The sequence below is a fragment of the Cucurbita moschata genome, unplaced genomic scaffold, assembly GCF_002738365.1.
Source record: "Cucurbita moschata cultivar Rifu unplaced genomic scaffold, Cmos_1.0 Cmo_Scf00005, whole genome shotgun sequence".
Taxonomy (NCBI): domain Eukaryota; kingdom Viridiplantae; phylum Streptophyta; class Magnoliopsida; order Cucurbitales; family Cucurbitaceae; genus Cucurbita; species Cucurbita moschata.
Window position 1 is genome coordinate 1,962,878 of NW_019268521.1, and position 9,312 is coordinate 1,972,189.

General features: G+C 33.3%; 2 long non-coding RNA genes and 3 other non-coding genes across 7 annotated transcripts in view; 3 read left to right on the forward strand and 2 right to left on the reverse strand.

Annotated features, from left to right (window-relative positions):
• The first annotated feature begins 60 nt into the window (after positions 1-60).
• The window catches only part of LOC111442865, a 24,962-nt gene continuing 15,710 nt past the window's right edge, over positions 61-9,312 (forward strand). The window contains exons 1-2 of the long non-coding RNA XR_002710386.1: positions 61-174; positions 2,381-2,392. This is a non-coding gene — a long non-coding RNA (uncharacterized LOC111442865). The remainder of the gene's footprint in view (positions 175-2,380; positions 2,393-9,312) is intronic.
• On the forward strand, positions 479-551 carry TRNAF-GAA. The gene has a single exon. It is a non-coding gene; the product is annotated as a tRNA-Phe (tRNA).
• Positions 654-726, forward strand: TRNAF-GAA. Its single transcript has one exon. It is a non-coding gene; the product is annotated as a tRNA-Phe (tRNA).
• On the reverse strand, positions 2,017-2,089 carry TRNAF-GAA. The gene has a single exon. It is a non-coding gene; the product is annotated as a tRNA-Phe (tRNA).
• On the reverse strand, positions 2,372-6,711 carry LOC111442864. 3 transcript variants are annotated; one of them, XR_002710383.1, is made up of 4 exons: positions 6,507-6,711; positions 5,359-5,464; positions 3,095-3,239; positions 2,372-2,934 (listed from the first exon to the last, which is right to left on the reverse strand). It is a non-coding gene; the product is annotated as an uncharacterized LOC111442864 (long non-coding RNA). The 3 variants fall into 3 exon arrangements; XR_002710384.1 differs by having other exon boundaries at positions 5,355-5,464; XR_002710385.1 differs by lacking the exon at positions 3,095-3,239 and having other exon boundaries at positions 5,355-5,464.

Here is a 9,312-nt window from a genome sequence, read left to right on the forward strand (position 1 = left end):
CCTTTGTTCGATATAATTTACCAATCTATTGACACGACTAAGTTTAGGGCATGACTCTAATTCCATGTTAAACGAAAACGATTCTCCACAATGGTATGATATTGTCCACTTTGAGCATAAGCTCTCATGGCTTTGCCTTGAGCTTCCTCGAAAGGCCTCATCCCAATGGAAAGAGTATTCTCTGATTATAAATCCGCACTATCATTGTCATTCTCATTCCCAACATTAGCCAATGTAGGACTTTCGTCGTCCAACAAAAAGAAATGATATATTTTTCAAATTTTCATAATAACCATAAACTTTCAATAAAAATAAAAAATAAAAAAATACATATAATTTTTTAAAATTAACATTAATACCTTTCAATTTTATATATAAAAAAAATAAAATATAATTGTAGTATCTTTATGCTTTTTAAATTTTATTTTTTAAACAAATATTAATGATCTTACAATAAAGTACCATGATAAACATCATAGCGGGGATAGCTCAGTTGGGAGAGCGTCAGACTGAAGATCTGAAGGTCGCGTGTTCGATCCACGCTCACCGCATACATTTTCATTATTCTTAGTTTTCTGTTTTATCGACACGTGTCCGTCTTTTTAATGTGATTTAATTTGATTAAATTAAACAGTAACGCAAATACCAACAACGCGGGGATAGCTCAGTTGGGAGAGCGTCAGACTGAAGATCTGAAGGTCGCGTGTTCGATCCACGCTCACCGCACAACTTTTCATCAATATCGTTTGTTTTCTGTTTAACGACACGTGTCCGTCCTTTTTTAATGGGCTTTCATTTCATTATACGTGAATTTGGGCCTACAAGCAAGCGACTCCAGGCCTTAAGGAGCCCAGATTCATTGGAAATTGTGCTCTTAATGGATATATAAATAATAACAATAATAACTGTAAATGAATAATACAACTATATTATTATTTGCGCTGTCTTTATTTATTAGTATAAATAAATACATTTAATATATATATATATATATATATATATATATATATATATATATATATTGTTTTTTGTTTTATAATTATGATAAAAGGCAAAATTTATAAATAAATAAGTTGTTAACAAAAATTGGAATTATAATATGGTACTAAATTTAAGTATAAAATGTTAAATTTCTTATAAATTACAGCAATATTTCTATTATGGAATTTATTTAAAATTACAATAATAGATTTTTCTCAACAACCTTTTACATTAAAAGTTGACCATCGTTGTTGTTTTATTTTAACTATATATACACACTTTTTTTTTTTTAGGTTATTATAATAATTTTTTTTAACTGCCCGTGAACAGAACTAAATTATGGGTTTTAAGAATTCAACATAACCTAAATTGAAAAAAAAAAATTATAACATAGTTCAACCCTTATATTCTAAGTTGGATAGCCCGAGTAATTGTTTAGGTTTTGGGTTACATAAACACTCCAACTTTGTGTGCTCTCGCTCCAATCTCAAAGGGAGTGTAAAGACATATATTTCAGATTAAAAGGTAAATGATTCAAATAAAAAAATAATAAATAAAAAGATATAAACTTCTGTAAATTATAATTTGTAACAGAATTAAATGAAAAATTGGATTTATATTAAGTTATCAATACATAACATCTATTTCGGTTTAAAATAATATTATATTATAATTTGTAATTAACAGTAAAATAAATGAACAGCAACGTGGGGATAGCTCAGTTGGGAGAGCGTCTGAAGATCGCGTGTTCGATCCACGCTCACCGCAGAAATTTTCATTATCGTTTGTTTTTGTTCTGTTTTAACGACACGTGTCCGTCCATTTTAATGGGCTCCTCTGAATTTGGGCCTATTTCACGAAAAATGATGTGGTGAGCGTGGATTGAACATGTGCCCTTCAGATTTTCAGCCTGACGCTCTCCCAACTGAGCTATCTCCGCGTTGTTGGTACCTGCGTTACTGTTTACATTCAACCAAATAAAATCACATTAAAAAGACGGACACCTGTCGTTAAAACAAACAATAATGAAAAATATGCGGTGAGCGTGGATCGAACAAGCGACCTTCAGATCTTCAGTCTGACGCTCTCCCAACTGAGCTATCCCCGCATTGTTGAAACGTTTGTTACTATTTATCTATATTATTAATTTATTTTTATTTATTTTTTTAATTTTTCAAAATTTTGATTTGAAATATTTATTGAAATAAAAACTAATTTTAACTCGATAATTGGTTAACATAACAACTCATATTAGATGAAACAGATGTGATGATCAATAATTGAACATGAATAATTTATCATTCAATTTTATTAATATGAATTACAAAACTTTTTCTTTTATCTTTTATTTTTATTTCCTTAATTAAAAATTTGAATCTCTCGACCTCTAAACTGAGAGTGTATACCTTAGGTTCCATTTGATATCATAACGAGGGCAAACAAGTAATTTTGGAAAATTCTAAACAAGTAATTGGGAGTGTTTGTGGAGGTGACATGATCTTTCAGACTTGCAGCAGAAGAATAGTTACCCTGTCTTGATACACGTGATTGGTCCCTGAAGTCGAGTCGATCAACATGATATGCTCCTATCATGATGGTCACTAAAGAAGTCAAGTTGAGTGAAATCGATCAATATGATATGCTCCTATCGTGATGGTTACTGAAGAAGTCAAGTTGAGTCGAGTCAAGTCGATCAACCTGATGTGCTCCTATCGTATGGTCACTGAAGAAGTCAAGTTGAGTGAGATCGATCAACATGACATGCTCTTATTGTGATGGTCACTAAAGAAGTCGAGTTGAGTCGAGTCAAGCCGATCAACCTGATATGCTCCTATCGTGATGGTCACTGAAGAAGTCAAGTTGAGTCGATCAACATGTTATGCTACAATCGTGATGGTCATTGCAAAAGTCGAGTTCAGTCGAGTCAAGTCGATCAACCTGATATGCTCCTATCTGCCGCAAATAATTTTCCAATGACAAATGAGAACAATACTGTACAAAATGGATAAGATGACAGAAATGCATTGTCTACTCAAAAGCATCAGCAGCAGAGCCAATGGCAGAAACCCATGACACTAAACTGTTAGAAAATGTTCCCAAACACATTCTTTACCATATTTGCATGATGAATAATGGCAGTGTCAGCTATCTTGAGTACAGCTTATGGTTCTCTTAAAGGTCCAACTGGTAATAATTTCCCCCATAATGTTATCCCATTGAACACAACGATCTCCAAGTCATGGTGCACAGTCAATAATCTGTAGCACAAACCCACTTTCAAAAAATCTCAACATAAAAACCTAATAAGAAATCAATCCGTCTTGTAAGCGCCCGATGATCTATCCATACTACTAATTCTACATTTCTTGCTGTTACACTTTTTCTGTAACGGCCCAGATACATCGCTAGCAGATATTGTCATTTTTAGGCTTTTTCCTTTCGGGCTTCTTGATATGAACCAAGAGACATCAATCATACAATATGCTTTAATGAAGATGTGAAGAAAATATTGTTGAAATTATCAAAAGATATTTAAATTCATGCTACATTGAAGAAGAATGAAGTTTCATGTTATAAATTTTGGGTGGATTACAATTTAGAGTTATTGTATTTTATTAATGTATTTAAGAGGTTTTTATTTACATTAGGTTACAATTACATACTGGTTAATTATGACCATTAAGTATGAATGTTACAACTCTTGGAATGTCTTTAATAGTTTCAGTTTCATTTTGAGGCTATATAAAGACATTGTTGTATTTGAAAGTAGATTTGGAAAATATAGTAAAAGAAGCATTTGTGCTTTTCTTTAGCCAATGGCTAAGTTTCTTTGCAACTCTATGTAGTTTAGGTTGCATGTAGAATCATTCAAGTTCGACATGATCAATCTTGCTTGTGGAGTGATTCGAATCTCAATCAAGTGTTCTTGTCTTGAGATATTTGATCAACAAGAATCATTGAAGCTAGACATGATCGATCTTGCTTCTGGAGTGATTCGAATCTCAAACAAAGTGTTCTTGGCTTGAGATATTCGATCAACAAGGTAATCCGAATCTTACCCCCTTGTAGTTAGTTTCAGTTTCATTTTGAGGCTATATAAAGCCATGTTTGTTGTATTTGTAAGTAGACTTGGAAAATATAGTAAAAGAAGCATTTGTGCTCTTCTTTAGCCAATGACTAAGTTTCTTTGCAATTCTATGTAGTTTAGGTTGCATGTAGAATCATTCAAGCTCGACATGATCAATCTTGCTTGTGGAGTGATTCGAATCTCAATCAAGTGTTCTCACGTTGAGATATTTGATCAACAAGAATCATTCAAGCTAGACATGATCGATCTTGCTTGTGGAGTGATTCGAATCTCAATCAAGTGTTCTTGCCATGAGATATTCGATCAACAAGGTAATCCGAATCTTATTCCCCTTGTATTGATTCCTTATCATATCACTTCCCCTCAAGGCTTTAAAACGCGTATGGTAGGGGAAGGTTTCCACACCCTTATAAATGATTGGTTTGTTCTCCTCCCTAACCAATGTGGGACATCACAATCCACCCCCCTTTGGGGCCCAGCATCCTCGCTAGCACTCTTTCCTTCCTCCAATCGATATGGGACCGTCCTTAAATCCACCCCCCTTTTGGGCCCAGCGTCCTTACTGGCACACCGCCTCGTGTCTACCCTCTTCGGGGAACAGCGAGAAGGTTGGCACATCGTCCGATGTTTGACTCTGATACCATTTGCAACGACTCTAAATTTTTACTTATTTAATCTAAGGTCATTACTAACGCGGAATTTACTTTAATGGCTCTTATCATAAATGTGACATAAGTTTGTCTTTTATTACCTCATGAATAACAAATACAAGGGAAAGAAACGAAAAACAACTCTGAAATAAATGTTCTATATTAACCTATGATTTATTAATGCAATTACAATTCAACTTATACTAACCTATACTAATGATGCAAACGGGAATTCAACCTATACTAATCTATACTAATGATGCAAATGGGAATTCAACCTATACTAACCTATACTAATGATGCAAACGGAAATTCAACCTATACTATGAATGGAAAACAACTATCCTATGCATTGTGATGTCCCATATTGGTTGGGGAGGAGAACAAACCACCATTTATAAGGGTGTGAAAACCTTTCTCTACCAGACGTGTTTTAAAGCCTTAAGGGGAAGCCCGAAAGAGAAAGCTCAAAGAGGACAACATCTGTTCGTGGTGGATATGGGCCGTTACATTTTATACAAAACTCATGGACCCACCGTAAAAGTATTATTAACAACTAAGAGTCATAAGATGATGTAATTGCATTCTATCATCAAGAATAACAGCACTAATTTTTTCGGACTTGGGAAGATTACCTACTTGTTCAAGCAGCAGAAGCTCTCCTGTCTGCTCCAATGCATACTTTAATGGGACTCCCAGCAAGAAGCCTTATAAGCATTTTGGCTTCATCCCCACCACCATAACCCTGGCAGGAATTCAAACCAAAAGGATCATCAACTAAATTCTTAGGATACTATAAAGTTATGAACAGTTATCAAACAACGAATTCTTGAAGCATCACCAAGACTAAATTGGCTGCTTACTTCACTATCTTCGCTAGATGCCGTTGATTGTTATGTTAAAATAGGATATTCAATCAAGATCTTGGGAGATTATAACAAGTGAGATAACACGTCTATCGGAGAGGGGAACTAAGCATTCCTTGTAAAGGTGTGGAAACCTTTCTCTAATAGACCTGTAATGGAGAAACCCATAAGGGAAAGTCCATAAACTTCGAGAAGAAGTCAGGAAGAAAAAGCCCAAAGAGGATAGTAACTGGATGAGTACCGGTTCCGCTACTTAACTACGAAAGACGCGTTTTAAAACCATAAGACTGACAGCAATATCTATTAGCCGTAGGCTTAGACTGTTATAAATGGTATATAAATCAGATACCCAACAGTGTGCTAGCAAGGACGTTGATCCTCAAGAGAGTTGAATTGTGAGATCTCACGTTGGTTGGAGAGGAGAATGAAGCATTTCTTGTAAAGGTGTGGAAACCTAACCCTAACAAACGCGTTTAAAACCGTGAGGCTGACAGCGATACGTAACCGGCCTCCCAAAGTCAAATTCCATGGAACTGACAGCATTCATGTCAACAGATGTCAATACGAACTACAACAATACAATAAACATCAACAAATCCCAGGCCATTGCAATTCAATAACTGAAAAACAAAACTTAATTCAATCCATTGCATCGATCCCGAGCTTATCTTCACTTATGAAACAAAATAATTGCAAAAACAAACAATCTAGGGCTCGAGCAACTCAATCGTGCTCCCAGATTCCAAAAAATCTTTCAATGCCACTAAGAAACCGAACAGAAAACAACATCCAGACCAGGAATTGGCCGCGTATTCAACCAAATTTGTTCACTATGATCTTGTAAATCCTACTCCTAACGTTCGAACAATAAAAACAATAAGAAGCGATAATCAAACAGTTCAAATGAGATCCAACTCTTACCAGTACTTGCAAAATACGCCGTAGAGGTAGAAGTGATCACGGAGCTTGTAGAGAGCAGACGCCAAGTAGAGGAAGGGGATGAGAAGGCGTTGCAGAGAAGAGAGCTTAGCGTGGTCCCTTCCGTAGGCGATTCTGATCGCCGACTTCTTCAGCTTCTCCATGGATGAAGACGAAGAAGCAAATGCTACCGGTCATGTCGCGCGGAGTAAAAATAACCTTCTAACTTTTAAAAAAATTTAAATAATATTAAAAAAAAAAAATATATATATATATATATTAAACTTTAGTTAACAAATAACTCCTTTCATAATATAAAAAAAAAATCTTTAATATTTTTTTAAAAAATAATAATAAGAAAAAACAATTGTCCAATTTAATATCATAAGATTTTAGAAAAATATTAAAAAAATTAATCGTTAATACTTTAATTTATAAACGGTATATAAATAGTTTCGGTCGTGACTTTTAGATGGTTTGATGCTCGTAAAACCATGCAAACCGTCATAGCACATCGATTGGGCCCACTTTTGCTAGGAACCCGAACATGGTCTTGCCAACTTCGAGTATACCAACTCGACTTGATGCGGATCTATCTGCATTAGATAAGTGCATTAAAACGTTTTTTTTTTTTTGTTAAATTTCAACCACACTGCTTATAATTTAGAATCAATTTAATTCCTCGAGCTTTAAAAGGCTGTGACTCTGTTCTTGTTATTTAACCAAACTTCGAAACTTGTTTATATAGTTATCAACGTTTGAGTTTAAATTTTAAAATTTAAATATGATATATATCCATATATATATATATATATATATATATATATATATATATTTATTTATTTATTTATTTATTCAGTATTTAGTTTATTGGTATTTTAGGCATAAAAATTTTATTTATTTTTATTATAATAAATTTTAAATTTTAGCCAGGTATTTTTAATAAACGTTAATTTTTTTTTGTTAAATAATAATAATAATAATAATAATAAATTTCATTATAGAAATTATTTTATGTAAATATATTTTATAGATAAAATGGCAATAGAATTAATTTTTAATAAAAATAAAAGCTTTAAGATTTATTAAAAGTATAAAAATTAAAATTAAGATTAAAATATAATTTCTTAACCCTTTTTTATTTTATTACGAAGACTTTTCAAAGGTATAGTGTACGACTTTGTGGATTACAGGAATTAAAATTATAACAAATATTAATTAAAACAAATTAAATATTTATTGGAAAATAAATATTTTAGTCAGTTCTACGATTTGACCCTAAAATAAAATAGAAAGAAAAAAACAATTAACTTTATTTTTATAATTCCACAGTGGGTCCTACATGAAATAACCTCAGTCCTCGTGGCGTCATCGCAGCCGTTCGAGGAATACAAAACAACTCAAACTGTATAAAAGAACGGTGATTATAACGCCACGTTGCGAATGAGTAAAATAGAAGGCAGAAGGATATAAAATGACGAAAATGTCCTGTACAGAAGAGGCGTAAAATAATATATCCAGTGGTGGTTTGGTCAAAATGCTGGGTTGGACTGGGACCCACAGTCGCTTTCGTCTTTAATTTGTCAAATAATAGTTGAAAATCAGCTCTCACTCGCCTGACTCGCGCGTGTTTTCCACGAAAATTAAGCAATTTATTAATATTCAACGTAATTGGAATAAATTAAAAAAATATATATTTTAACTGTTTTTTTGTGTGTAATTAATCCCCTTCTTGTTTTGGATAATTATAATTAATACAATTAGATGCAAAAATACTATTTTATTTGAATATAAAATATTAATGAAAATAAAAAAATATAAATGGCCATTATTAGAATCAATGGATTAAAAAAAATATACAGTCGTGGGACTCGAGAAAGAAGCTACGGCTAGCTCTGTGACAGCAACTACGACATGTAGGTCAATAAACGGGGTTAAAACGCTCATCCTCGATCATCGTAATTCAGTCTTCTGTCCAAAAACGTGCGAATAGTTAGTAAGTAATTAGCTATTCCTCCGATCTTAAAATTTGCTACGAATCTTGAATTCATATATCTATGCCAATTCGAGCATAGTCCAGTAAATTATTTAATTTAAAATTTAAATACATTTATTATATATTAAAAAAAAAGCCATAATAAAATATAAATTTTTTTAATGCATACTAAAAAAGCAGGCTCATAATTGCAACACATTGCTATATAAAAGCAGAGCACGGAAAATCTGCAAAAGAAATAATTAAAATTGGGCCACATGGGATATTAATACTGGCCCATTAAAGCCCAATAATAATTCCCCTCCCAGCACATTAAAAAAAAAAATTATTTAATTAATATAGTTTTTCATTATTAATATATTTAAAAAAGGAAATTTCTCGAATTTTTATTAAATTTTCATTGAATAATTCGTCGAGAAATTAGAAATAATTGGCAGATTTTATTTATTTATTTATTTATTATTTCCGTGTCGGATAGGTGAAAGGAATCTAAAATATCAGAGCGTGTACAACACGCGCTGAAAGCACATAGAAGCGCGGGCAGGAGAAAAAGCAACACAGAAGCTAAAACGGGCAGCGGGCAGCACTATACGCCGTCTTCCAAGAGCACCGTTTTTACGCATAAAGGTTAAAATAGGGAAAAAGGGGGAAATGAAAAATTTGATCCTCAAGGACCGAGGCTTAGGTTCGGGAGCCGAGGCTGAGGTTCGGACCTCACAGGTGCCTCACGAAAAAGCCAAACCAGCATCGAAATTAATGTACCAAAGCAAAAGAGTGAGGGAAAGAGAGAGAGAGAGAGAGAGGGGGGGGGGG